Consider the following 14,569-nt stretch of genomic DNA (forward strand, 5'->3'; position numbering starts at 1 on the left):
GAACACAGGTTTAAACAGGGATTATGACTTATGCTATGACTGGTAGTTGGTCTGTTTATGTAGTATTATCTGTTAGATTTAATGTTCATTAGGATATCTTAGCTTATTTGATTTAATGTTATTCAGTTTTGTAGCCAATTACTACATTCCCCGCTGTGTCCATTCTCCTAGCCAGTAGAGCTGAGCTGGTATTGGTAGGCTGCTCTGATGGAGCGCGTCCTATTGGTTGGCGTTTTTTGTTTATTTTGAATAGGCTCTATCTGTTGCGGCTTTTTTTCCTAGTGGTTGGCGTTCTACGCCGGACTGACGTGATTAGGTGGTGGTATTCTTTCTATTAGATGCGTGACGCTTTTGGTGTTCCACCCCTCCATTGCGTCATTGGTCGGCGCTCTCTGGCAGGGATCTGCCCCTTTTAGCGTGCTATTGGTCGGCGTTCGAGTTCATACAGCGGCTCATTGGGAGAAGATGATGTCATCTGCGGGAGGCAGTGCTTATGACTCAATCCCCTCCCGTACTATTGTAATGATCAGTGGCGTATATGATGATCAGAACAAACTCTATCAGCTCAGTAGTCAGTAATTTATTCAGAGTGTGATCACACGTGATTTTTGTGCACAGTATATAACACAGGAGTACTCCTATGTGATAGCCCTTGGCTGTAGGGACTATCACTGGATAGAGTGGTCGTACAGGCAATGTCGGTAACAGGTCGGTCAGGCAGCGGTACAATATCGTCAGGCAAATACGTAGTCAGTAAACAGGCCGAGGTCGGTAACAGATCAGAGCAAAGGTACAGAATCAGAAGGCTAAAATCAGAGTGGAGGTCGGCAGCAGATCAGATTGGCGAGGTACAGAATCTAGAGGCAGAAAGAGTAATCAAAGGATCAAGCAAAGAGTCATACACATAATTAAATATACAACGATATGTTTTTTCCTAGTCTAAGTGTGAATCCCCGGGGTCCTGCCGGATCAAACACACACGGATCTGACTAAGGTCTGAGAGCTTTCACTATGAAGTTTCAGCAACAGCAGACAATGAGCCACTGACAGCTCAGGCTTTAAATACAAGCAGGACATTCACAAGTTCCACCCAGCGGACTCCAGCCAATCGGCGGCGAAAGCCAGCCCACTGCTGTCAGCTGACTGGCAGGTCAGCTGACCCGCCTCCTCAAAGCATAAAGGTCCTGTCTCCTGGTGCGTGCGTGTGCTGCTCTGCTCTGATGCACCCTGGAGAGACCTGTTCTACCGGAAGGAAATGGCTGAGATGATGCGGCGAGATCCGCGGTGACGTCAGACGCAGGAGCGGCGGCTGCACCGCTCCCCGCTGCAGAGGTAACCACATCAATCCTGACAACTACGAGCCGATTGGTCGGCGGCTCCGGCGGCAATGTTTACATGCTACGTGAATTTTTATAACCAACGTTTTAAGAGATCTCAGGCTATAGCGTATTACGGATACAGCGTGGGTGATTTCCTTATGTGAGTTACATTGGGGTCCCTCAGAATTTTGACTTATATTGAATTGATGTGTGTTTTTCCTTAAACCGGAAGTAACCTAAACTGTATAAATATCTGATGTGTTGCTTAATACTGCTTTAATAAATAAAAATGTATGTTTGCTGTAATATACCTGTCAGATGTCCTTATTTATGCTACTGCATTCTAGAGGAGTGAGCAGCCATATGTTGGTTGGCAAGATAACAGTGCCATCCAGCTCTTTCCTACTTCCTCCAGCCTCTCCTTCCACCAGCCACTCCTTCCTCCAATCACTGTGCAGTATGCAAATTAGCTTGTGCTAGTGTACAGTTTCAGTTACAGCGAGGTTATCTGGCTGCAACTGTGTATGTAAAGTCTGTCTGTGTTTTCAAGCCTGCCATTTCTCTGCTGTGCATTTTATCTATCCTCTGCTGAAATTTCTCTGCATGTCAGTTCTATTCTCTGTATATTCTTCTGCTATCAATTATATCAAATGCTGTATTTCTGCTGGTATTTGTTTTTGGCTATGCTCTCCTGTCAGCCTGATTTACACACTCTGTTCATTGTAAATCAAGTGCTTCTCTCCCCCTTATCTATTTACTGCTTCTCCTGACACCTGTAGATCTGTATTACAATACAGTGCTATGTTTTAAGCCGCATCTACACGCGTAGATGCGGCCGCGATGTTCCTTATCAATCGAGCCGCTGATGCGGCTCGATTGATAAGATCCGACAGGACGGATCTCCCCACCGGCGATTCCCTGCTCGCTCCCCGCGTGGGGACAATGGCAGGGAATTGAGCGGAAGATGCGCGGCGCAGGGACGAGCGGGAATCGAACGGGTATTGATTCCGACGCGCGAGCGGGGACGCGGAAGAGGCGATCCGGCGGCTAATCGAGCCTCTGGATCGCCGTCTCATCTACACGTGTAGATGAGGATTTAGATAGGGTCTTTGAAAACATTTCTAGCTGTGTTTGTTCATTCCTCTCAACCCCCCTCCCTACAGAATTTCCTCCCAGCTAGGAGTAATGACAGGCTTGTTCCATGTAAATCTGCAATACTTTCAGATAGCAATGTTTTCCTTGTGATAACAAAATGAGTCAGGCTCGTTTCACATTAGGCTGTTTTCAGCCTACGTTCCGCTCTAATGAGCGGAATGCAGCAGCCGCAGCAATGCTTTCCCTATGGGAAAGTTCACATTGCTCCGTTCTGCTCCGTTCCCTGCATTCCGCTCATAGGAGCGGACGTTCGACATGTCGGGACCTTGCGTTCCTGCTCCGCGCAGAACAAAAGCGTACGGGCGGATGCGTCCTAATGTGAACCCGGCCTCAGGGGTCACACCCGATGAATAGTGTGCAATTTTGCACAATGCAAAATCATTGTTTGTATTTTGCTTATTATATGTTCTGCTGTAGTTTTTAGGGTAATGTTTTGCAATGGAAATTGCTTGTTAGAATACATGTTGCGATGTGATTGCGTTTCTTCCCAATTCAGTGATTCTGCTGTGATAAATGGGTTGGATGACACAATAGTGTTTTATATTTGTTAATGGCAAAATGCCCGCCTTGCGTCAGAAATGTGTGCATTGTGTTCGTTGGTGTTTGCAATTTTAGTTCGCTTTTTCCAAATGCAGTTTTCTGCTTTTTACCCCACACTCGCATACAGCATATACCGCCGCAAACACGTAAACTGATGCGGAAAATCGCACACATTAAATGCAAACCCAAAAATGTGACGGAAACCTGGGAATCGCAAGGAAAAATACAAGTGTGTTCCCTGCCTCAATGAATCTAGTATGTGATCATGGATTACAAAACCCAGGTAGTGAAAAATGGTGAATGGAAGTTGGATCACACTTCAGGCATACAATATAACACATGTAATGAAGCATTCAGTATATTGAAAGTATGCTTCACATGCACATCAGGCCCATTGTCTGGTAGACACACAGCCAAAGCCGGATTAAGGCCAAATGGGGTCCTAAGCAGACTTACAGATTGGGCCCCCCAGACCATCACATGCAGCCAAACGCAGGAGCCGCTCTCCGGAGCCCCGGGACAGCCGTGACAGGTTGCATGCCGCTACTCCTCTGCACTGTCTCTGCAGAAGCACATAATCCAGCCCTGACAAGGAAATGGTGCCCGTTGCCATGGTGATGGCGCCACGTGTCACTGTCTCCAGCCCAACCTCTGCAGTCAGCATGCATCATGTCAGTGTGCTCAACGTGGCTGACACTGCTTACATCAGTCTACGCCTGACTGCACAGGTTGGGCTGGAGAGAGCGGTGCTGCCAAGAGGCACCACCATCACGGCAATGGGCGCAGCTTGCTCACAAATTCAGGGCTGGATTACGTGCTGATGGGGTCCCTTAGACTCTGACTGGGGCCCCAAGCTACTGCTTCTTTTGCCTGGTTGGTAATCTGGCCCTGCACACAGCATTTTGTGTGTTTAATAGGTCCTTAATAGTAAAAAACAATTTAAAACGATACAGCGCTCACCACCCTTGATCAAATATTGTCCAGTATGTTGCTTGCTGCCAAGAAGTTAGAACAAGAAAGTTCTCCTCAAAAACTGTAGTGTAGATGCAGCTGCGCGTCTGGTATGCCTTCCTGGTTTATACCATTATATCCATATCCCTAAGGAAAAGTAATTCAAGCACATAGCGGGTAATCTTCCAACAACAGTACACAGTGTGTCAAACAACACACTGTGCAGGAAAACTACCACCACATGCAAGATAGGGGCCACACTCCCCCCTTCAGTTCCTTGCTCACCGAACAAATTCTTTAAACCAGGCACATCATAAACACACCGTAGTCCAAAGTCTGGGAATAAATCAGAAAAAAAACATCTTATTTTAATTTGGCTCATAGCCCATTAAAATAAATGCGTACCAGATAAAAGAAATAACATCAGCATATCTCACATATTCTTCTTTGACGGCCGCCAGGTATCCCCGCATCAGCGCCGATAACCAGCGTCTTGTTCAATCCAGGAAACATGCGTGTCTCGGCTCCGCTCTATGCGTTTTATCACTAGGGGGCGTGACTCATCAGGGGCAATAGACACGCACGTCATCTACATCTTTACATATGCGAGTGCCCGCCCAGGCCACCACCCACTCCACTAGTAACCCAGACTAGAGTGTGCGTCACTTGGTCCAACGGCGGTGGGAGGCGAAAACCTGTTTCTTTTTCGTTAAGAAAAAAGACGGGGGTCTTCGACCTTGTATCGATTACCGAGGTCTCAATAAAATCACGGTGAAGAATCGCTATCCGTTACCATTGATAGACGACTTATTCACGCAGGTCACTACTGCAAAGATCTTTTCTAAGTTAGATCTGAGGGGGGCATACAACCTAATCCGCATTAGAAGGGGCGATGAATGGAAGACGGCCTTTAACACACCCGACGGGCATTACGAGTACTTAGTGATGCCCTTCGGGTTGTGCAATGCGCCCGCCGTCTTCCAGGAACTAATCAATGAGGTATTCCAGGAGGTATTGGGTAAATTCGTACTGGTATACCTCGATGATATACTAATTTATTCCAATAACCTCTCCGAACACAGGGTCCACGTGAAATTTGTCCTAAACAAATTAAGACAGAATAGGCTCTACGCTAAGGTGGAGAAGTGTATTTTTGAAGTGACCACGGTCACGTTTCTGGGATACGTAATTTCCACCTCGGGCCTCTCAATGGATCCTGCCAAGGTCACAGCCGTGTTGGAGTGGCCACAGCCAGTGGGGTTGAAGGCCCTGCAGAGATTTTTAGGGTTCGCGAACTATTACAGGAGGTTCATTAAGGGATACTCCACGTTAGTTGCCCCCCTTACCAGTCTCACGAAAAAAGGGGCAGATACCAACCACTGGTCTCCTGAAGCCGTGGCGGCATTTGCTCTATTGAAAAAATTATTTTGCTCAGCACCAATTTTGAGGCATGTTGACACGTCCTTTCCCTTCATTGTGGAGGTTGATGCCTCAGAAGTTGGGGTGGGGGCGGTGCTGTCTCAACGGTCTGGGCTGCAGGGCAGATTACACCCATGTGCTTATTTTTCCCGCAGGTTTTCACCTGCAGAAAAAAATTATGATATAGGCAACCGGGAACTTCTGGCTATTAAGTTGGCATTTGAGGAGTGGCGCCACTGGTTAGAGGGGGCAGAGCACACGATCACTGTTTACACCGACCACAAGAACTTGGAATACATCGAGGGGGCTAAGAGGCTGAGTCCCCGTCAGGCCCGGTGGTCCTTATTTTTTACGAGATTCAGGTTTATAATCACGTACACTCCAGGTAGCAAAAACGTCAAAGCAGATGCCCTCTCCAGGTGTTTCGAACCTGAGACAGCACAGCCCCCCGCTCCTGAATCCATCATCCCGCAGAAACTGGTGTTAGCCGCCACAGAGACTTGGGAAAAGTGGACAGAGATTTTGGGTCCCTTTCAGCGGGAGGTTCCTGAGGGGAAACCCGAAGGGGTCTTGTTTATACCACTACCATTCCGGTTACAAGTTCTGCAACTCTTTCACGCCCATAAGAATGCTGGTCATCCTGGAGCTGCCAGAACGCAGGATCTGATTGCCAGGTGTGCTTGGTGGCCTTCCTTGGCAACAGATTGCAAGGAGTATGTTAGGGAGTGTGCGGTATGTGCCAAGAGTAAGCCCTCCCGGCTGGCACCTGTAGGAAGGTTGCAGCCTTTGCCCACCCCGAGTGAGCCATGGACCCACTTGTCCATGGATTTTGTGGGGGAATTGCCCAGGTCTGAAGGCATGTCGGTCATTTGGGTGGTAGTCGATCGGTTTAGCAAAATGGCCCATTTTGTGCCCCTGAAAGGACTCCCCTCGGCTCAAGAACTGGCCGAATTGTTTATCATTCACGTCTTCCGGCTGCATGCATTCCGGAAGACATTGTGTCTGATAGGGGAGTCCAGTTTGTGTCTGGATTCTGGAGGGCATTTTGCCACCAAATGGGCATGAAATTGTGTTTCTCGTCAGGCTACCACCCACAGACCAATGGGCAGACAGAACGCATTAACCAATCCCTGGAGCAATTCTTGAGATGTTACGTTGCGGAGGCACAAAGTGACTGGGTGAAATTTTTGCCCTTCGCGGAATTCGCCCAAAATAATTTAAAGAATTCCTCGTCTGGGTTTTCCCCATTCCAGATTGTAACAGGGAGGTCACCCAAATTCTCCCCTTTTCCAGTTGTCTCGTCTCCATTTCCAGCACTGGAGGATTGGCAGAGATCACTCAGGGACAATTGGGGAATTGTTAAGGGGAATTTGCAGAAGGCGTTCCAGAGTCAGAAGGGTCAAGCAGATAAGAGACGGTCCGTGGAATGGAAGTTTCAGCCAGGGGATCTAGTCTGGGTGTCCACACGTCACTTGACCCTGAAGCAGCCATCTGCCAAACTGGGTCCCAGGTTTGTGGGCCCATTTTCCGTGACCAAAAAGATTAACAATGTTACTTATACCATTGACCTTCCCACCAGCATGCGGGGGGTGAGGTCCTTCCACGTGTTCCTGCTTAAACCAGCAGTCCAGGTGGGTCCCACTCCTCCTCCTCCCGTGTTGGTGGATGCCCAACCCGAGTACGAAGTGGAGAAAATATTAGATTCTCGCAGGGTACAAAACTCGGTACAGTACCTCGTGCATTGGAAAGGTTATGGCATTGAGGAGAGGCAATGGGTACCTGGGAACCGTATGAGTTAGTGAGGGAGTTTCATGCTTTACATCCAGAAAAACCTGGAAGGAGCTGTCCGGAGTCCACTCCTGGGGGGGGGGGGGGGGTACTGTGAGGCAACGCGGAAGAGCCGCCGCCATGACCCAGCGGCGGGCGGCTCTTTCCGCGCGCGGACGCGCCACACACGGAGAGGCAGCCGCCTCCCCTCAGCATGAGGCGGCTGTCTCCGTGTAGGCGTCCGCGGAGCGCGGAAAAACCGCCGCGTTGGACGCGGCGGTTGGTGCCCATGCCCCCGCTGCGGAGACACCGCAGAGCGGGGCTGCTGTGGCTGGGACTCGTAGTCCCTCAGGTTTTAGAGTGACGCACGCGCGCGCACTCAGGCAGAATTTATGACATCCAGAAGGAGTCAGCTGACCAGGCTGGTCAGCTGACTCTAGCTCCACTTCTCATTGGTCCAACACTTAGGGAGGTGCTGGGGGGACACCTGTGTATATATACTGCTGGCTGTTCACTTGTTCCTTGTCTGGCGTTGCGATCACATATGTGGGAGCACCCAGATCCGTAGTCAGATCCGCAAGTGTGCCGGGACCAGCTGGAGCTGTAATCCTACACTTAGCTAGATTCTGTTGATAGCTAAAGTACTAGTTTGATTGTGATTATCTGTTATGACCTATTGCCTGCTCGACCATTCTCCTGAACTCTGATCTTGTACCTCGATATTTCTGATACTCTGTTGCCGAACCTCGGCTCGTTCCTAGACCCTGCTTCTGCCTCCTAATTTTGTACCCCGCTATTTCTGATACCCCGTTGCCGAACCCTGCCTGTACTTTGACTCCGCCTTTGCCTCCTGATCTTGTACTTTATCTGTCCGTGTGTGTACGACCTGGCTTGTCCGACCTCGAGAACCGACCTTACTGTCGGAGGCGGTTCCTCGTTCTGTTAGTGACCCTTCCGCCAGAGGGTTACTTTCAGTATATCCTTCCTGCTGGCAGCCTGACTCCTCCCGTCTTGGAGAGCTCAGGTTTGCGGAAGGAATCTGTACAGTACGCCTTGCTGTACTGAGGCCCAGTCCTCTCAGTGTTACTGTTACACCAAACACTACACTCTACTCAGGTGAACAGAGGTTAGTGTGTATATCGGATTATGGGTGATACTGCAGATCACATATAATCTGGTATATATCTGTATTTCCAGTGATACTGCAGATCACCGGTAATCAGATTCTCTCTGTGCTTCACCGATCGTTACAGTACACATTTATTTTAATGGGGCTATGAGCCAAATTAAAATAAGATGTTATGCCAAGGAAGGCAGTTTTTTTTTCTGATTTATTCCCAGACTTTGGACTACGGTGTGTTTATGATGTGCCTGTTTTAAAGAATTTGTTCGGTGAGCAAGGAACTGAAGGGGGGAGTGTGGCCCCTATCTTGCATGTGGTGGTAGTTTTCCTGCACAGTGTGTTGTTTGACACAGTGTGTACGGTTGTTGGAAGATTACCCGCTATGTGCTTGAATTACTTTTCCTTAGGGATATGGATATAATGGTATAAACCAGGAAGGCATACCAGACGCGCAGCTGCATATACACTACAGGTCCCTAATAGTGTCAGACCATGAACCACTGTGGCCTCGATGGAGCCTGGGGCAGATGTGTTTCAACAATATGATGTATGGGAAAATAAGTTTTAACCACTTTTTCCACCACTACAATACATCTGCATACTCTGTGACTTCATCTAAGCCACGAGTCAGTAGATATACGTCTTGTAGCAGAAGCAGTACTGTGCAGGATTGGGCTTGCTCCTGCGCACATTTCTGGCACTATCTGATGAAGCATTCATTGGTGAACGGGAATATATGTTTCCTGAGCTAATGAGATTGATTTTTACTATTAAAAATACTTTAATTTTCTCAGTTCATAGTGACAAATACACTCTGTAGCATTATTTCAGAATCAAATTTCTTCATCATAAATTGTAACAGGAACATAATCTAAGTTTTGTGATAAGCGTTAAGAATAGCTAAAGAACTTGTGTGTTTTTTATCTACAGTAGCACTTTTTATTATTAAACTGGGATTGGTAAAACTGAGAACAAATGTGTTTTTTCTATTTTTTTTCCTTGTTTTCCTATTAAAATTCATAGAAATCAAAATTGTTCGAGAAAAAAAATTGGCCTACAATGAAAGCCTAGTTTGTCTTGAAAAAAAACTATATATATTTCATTTCTGTGTCATAAGCACGGATAAAGTAATTTCTGATTAAATAATGACATAGCTAAACTGTCAAAAATGCTCTGGTCCATAAGTGGGAAAGAAGGTGTGGATGAGAAGTGGTTAATTGCACCTTGCATTTATTTTTATTTTTTTATATAAAAAGAGGAATTTAATTTTGAACAATAGGATCATCTTCCTGCGTTGACCGTAGGTCCGTAAAACATACCGAACGTTTTTGTTTTTCTACACAAGTGGGAACCGAGTATTAGGCATACTTTCATTGTAATGTAAAGCCAGTTGCGACTTTTTGGTTACATGGATTTGTGAAGTTACCACATCACGACTGACTCAATAAAACTGAGTGTGCGTGAAGGGGCCCTGACAGTTTACTTGGAATATGGTATGCAAATTTTGTATGTCTCCCGTTTTAGATTTTTCAGAATGACTGACCACACTAGTGATACTGTTGAAATAGCTGACCGCAGTACTAAAGAATCAGAGGCTTCTTCTACAGACACTTCCACTTCAGAAGAAAACACAACTTTCTCTTCTTCTTCTGGAGCAAGTGTCCCAGAGAACGATGATTCTGTTGATTGTTCTGCCAATGTAAGCAGCAGTTTTAAATTAGCACTTTTTTATATATATATATATTATAAACAAAAACAAACAATAGTGTTGAATTTAAGAATACCCTTTCTTTTTCTTCTCAGATGCCACTATTAGATGAGGAGCCAAGAGCTTCATTCATTGGAGCCACCATGTCTGCAGAGGAGCGTGCTGCAAGGGCAAGTATAACCTTGGTTCCTATAAATGTTTTCACAAGTAATTTTTTGCCTTATACAGAAACACACAAATCAGAGTACTTAATTTACGCCGTATAAGATGCACTTGTTCTCCCCCAAAAAATGTGGAGAAAAAGTCCCAAGAGGTTGCGACCGCGTCAGGGCCCTTGGGCCAGACGGGCCCTCCCTCAACTGCAGTATTAGCTCTCTATTGGTCCTGTGCTCATATTTACTTTAATAGACACTTTGAATAGTGGTAATCATTAACAAACTGTTACCCACCCCCTTCTTGCACCTCCAAAACTGTAGTTGCCATAGGCAGGTTTTGATGTGCCACATCTATTGTTATGTATAGAGTGCTTGGGGGGCCCCAATATAAAACTTGTATCGGGGCCCACAGCTCCTTATTTACGCCACTCTCCTTGAGTCTTATATGGCGAATGCAGGGAATCCCCAACTTTATAATGCTTGACGATATGGACCGCCACCCCGGTGGGAATTCCCTGCATTTGTGTGTGCTATGTGCCCTCTAACTACTGTGTGCCTCTGCTCCCACCATGTCTCCCCGGCTCCTGTGTAAGTGTATTGGGCAGCTTATCTAATCCATCATTCCCACAAGGATTTCAGACCTTCTCCTTCGCGCGGCTAGCTCTAGTGATAGCGATTGTACTGATCATCAGGGCTTGTACTCGTCATCAGTACAAGCCCTATCACTAGAACCAGCCGCGTGGAGGAAAAGGTCTGCAATCCTCGCAGGAATGGTGGATTAGATAAGCTGCCCGATACACAGGAGCCAGGGGGACATGGGGGAGGGAGCGGAGGCACACAGGGTTAGTGAAGACAGAAGTGGGGCGCTAATTTAAGAAAGAAGGAGACCACAGGTCAAATAAGGGACACATGGGCATGCAACGTGCAGAGGGGGGTGCTCTGGGTGCCTGGACACCCACAGTGATCTTTTCCTCACCGAGCGGCTATTCTGCTTTCCCCTGCAGCACCAACAGGGACCTCCCATCCCAAAAGTAGAACCTATAGTGACCTCTCCCAACACCAGGCATCCACGAGGACTTCTCCCTCCTCCAGTAACTACACTGATCTCTCCCAACACCCACAGTGACCTCTCCCCTTCCCTCAGTACCCAAACTGACTTTTACCTCAACCAGTACCCACAGTGACCTCTCCCAGCATCCACAATGACTTCTCCCTCCTTCAGTAACCACACTGACTTCTCCCAGCACCCACAGTGACCTCCCCTTCCTCCAGCACCCAGTGACCTCTACCTCTCCAAGACCTACACTGTGACCACCCCCCAAGCACCCACTGTGACTTCCCTTTCCTCTAGCACCCATACTGACCTCTACCTACCATAGCATCCACATTTACTTCTCCCTCCCAGCACCCACAGTGACCTCTACCTCCCCCAGTACCCACACTGTCCTAAAACAAACAAACACACACAGAACATTTATATCGCGCTTTTCTCCTGGCAGACTCAAAGCGCCAGAGCTGCAGCCGCTAGGACGCGCTCTATAGGCAGTAGCAGTGTTAGGGAGTCTTGCCCAAGGTCTCCTACTGAATAGGTGCTGGCTTACTGAACAGGCAGAGCCGAAATTCTAACCCAGGTCTCCTGTGTCAGAGGCAGAGCCCTTATCCAGTACACTATCCATCCACTATCCTACACCTCGACTTGCAGCAAATATGCTATTTATAGCAGTACCCACAGTGACCTCCCACCCCCTGCACCCACAGTATATCCAGCACCTACATTACACTCAGTCAGTAACCCCCACTATAGCAAACACCCAGTACTTGCTACATGCACCCACATGATATCCAGTGTAGCTATACACACACACACTGCGCCCAATACTCACACCCAGCCTCCATATGGCACTTAGTAGTTTCATCAAATAGCCATGACACCCAGTACCTGCATGCCTTCACCCTATATTTGGCATCCACTACTCACACAGCACAGTACTTGCACCAGCCCCAATATGGCACCCACTACTCAGATTTGTACACAGCCACTACGTGGCACCCACAAAACCAGTACTAGCACCCAAACTATCTGCTCTCAGAACCCACATGACACAGTGCCCACCCGTAGCTAGCACCCAGTGCAGACATGAAACTACGTATTTGCACCTATGTGATACCTAGTACCTGCACCCATGTTTCATCTGCAGTAGTTCCAGCTGCACCAAGCTTCCACTTGATGCCCAGTACCCACACCAAGCACTCGCAAGACATCCAGTACATGAACCCAGAACTCACAAGGGACTGATTACCTGCAATCAACACCTACATGATGCTTGATACCCACCCATACAGCCAGAATCCATATTACACCCTGTGCAGCACCCAACATCTGAATTTAGCACCAACATGACAATAAATACCCCACTGTCCAGCACACATCACCCATATGGCACCATGTACTCACTCCCAGTACCCAATTGGCACTCAGTATTTGCACCTAGGACTCACAACAAGACACCCTATACCCCCCACATCAAGAGCCACATGGCATAGTACTCACACGGCACCAAGTTCCCAAGCAATTATATGCACTTAGTATCCTCCTTGGCCTAACACCCAAATAGCAGCTAGTACCCACCCTTGGTCCGAACCCATATGAGACCCAGTTCTCTCCCATGGCACAGATCTAGACCACACATGGCACTCCCTACTCACTCATGTCCTGCCCACTGCACCTACATGCACCCAGTACCCACTCTTGGCCTCTATCCAGCACTCACATGGCTCCCTGTACCAAATAGCTCTCACATGGCACCCACTATTGTTTATCACCATCTGCTACTCATTCAGCACCCAAGACTGCCTAGCACCCACTGCAATTAAACACCCAATACAAAATGGACCTTTGTATTGCTATAAAGGAAGACAAAAGGAAGTGGACCTTTAGACTGCCTAATAATGCGTTTTGTAGATGAGGTAATACATACACAATTTAGAACGCTTAATTAGGGCCCCTTTTTCAAATTTGAGCACCATCCCCTTGAGGATCTTCTGCATGCCCCTGCACATTGGGGGGAGGGATTGTCACAGGAGGGAAAATTAATGACACGGGAGGACACCGGGGATACACCAATTGGGGGAAAACATGTACAAGACGCTCCTCAACCACAGACACACTAGGTTTAGTGTGTGTGTGTGTGTGTGTGTGTGTGTGTGTATGTATGTGTGTGTGTGTGTGTGTATGTGTGTTTGCCCTTTAAACCTAGGTGTGTCATATTCCGGAGCATCTTATACAGGGGCTAATACGGTACCTATAAGCACTGTCTATGCAACTAAGACATATGTGTGAAAAGTCCACGTCCACCTCAAACTGGGCCTTCCAAGCCATCTCTAGTGGTCCCCGAATCTTCTCAGGGGTTTTAATTGTAACAGTGTGTTTTGACGCTCTCCTCTCCATTGTTGTGTTGGCCCTTAGTAATTGCAATCTTAATATGAAAAATGTTTGACCTATAGTATGTACAGTTGGACTATGCTAAATGCCTACTGTAGTTCTGATCAAGGACATGGAGAATGAAATGTGGGGAGGGAAGGGGTAGACACCACTATGCCAACATCCACTTACAAGCAGCTGCCAGTATGCCTGCAACAGCCACTATTTCAGCAGCAATAGCCACACCTCTTCTCTTCTGCAATCCCTCATTAGTAATGAACTCATAAAATATTTTGTCAGAGCGCAATGTTGTTTCATATAACCAATGAACAAGTGTCACATACAGTAAACAGTATGTGCAATTCAGAGTACAGCAGATGTACGTAACAAAATTTGGTATTGTAGTTATATTTTCATTGAAGTTGATAAACTGCTCATCCTTAAAAATTATGGAATTGTACTTGGTGATAGAAAGATCTGTAGAACAGTCTTGGAGAACCTAGGGAGTCTCCCAACAGTGCTATTGCCTGATGTAGTGCATTTTATGACTTGAATTCTTCATAGAGTAACTATAGATTTGGTGAAGAAGCAGCATGATTTTCAATTGCTAAACACAGAGCTACAATCTTTACATACACTTCTCAAAACAGTAAAAGTAAACACTTAAACACAATGACAAAAGAAATACCGAGAGCCCAATATAGTGTAGTATGCAAAACAAGGGGTTGGAAATGGAAAGTATATAATGTATATACTCACAAGTGTGGGTTACCTCCTAGGTAACCACTGTATAGGGAGGTGAGGAGATTAGACCTGTCCTCACTCAGGATTAAAAGTCGCTCTCTGTAGATAAGGAAATAAGGGGCAACACCCCTCCACCAGGGGTGGATATTGATAATGTAAGAGTGAACAGAGGCGCCAGCAGGATAAAAGGTTCTAAAAGGCTTAAAATCCCTCAGGAGGTGGTGGTGGACTCGCCTTCCCGAAGCAGACAAGATACCGTCAGTTTTA

General features: G+C 47.0%; 1 protein-coding gene across 2 annotated transcripts in view; it reads right to left on the minus strand.

The window, feature by feature from the left end:
* Window positions 1–14,569, minus strand: part of LOC137532290 (NACHT, LRR and PYD domains-containing protein 12-like) — a 362,324-nt gene that overhangs the window by 174,507 nt on the left and 173,248 nt on the right. The gene's annotated exons all lie outside the window — the stretch shown is intronic.

Source organism: Hyperolius riggenbachi, chromosome 1 (genome assembly GCF_040937935.1).
Source record: "Hyperolius riggenbachi isolate aHypRig1 chromosome 1, aHypRig1.pri, whole genome shotgun sequence".
Taxonomy (NCBI): Eukaryota; Metazoa; Chordata; class Amphibia; order Anura; family Hyperoliidae; genus Hyperolius; species Hyperolius riggenbachi.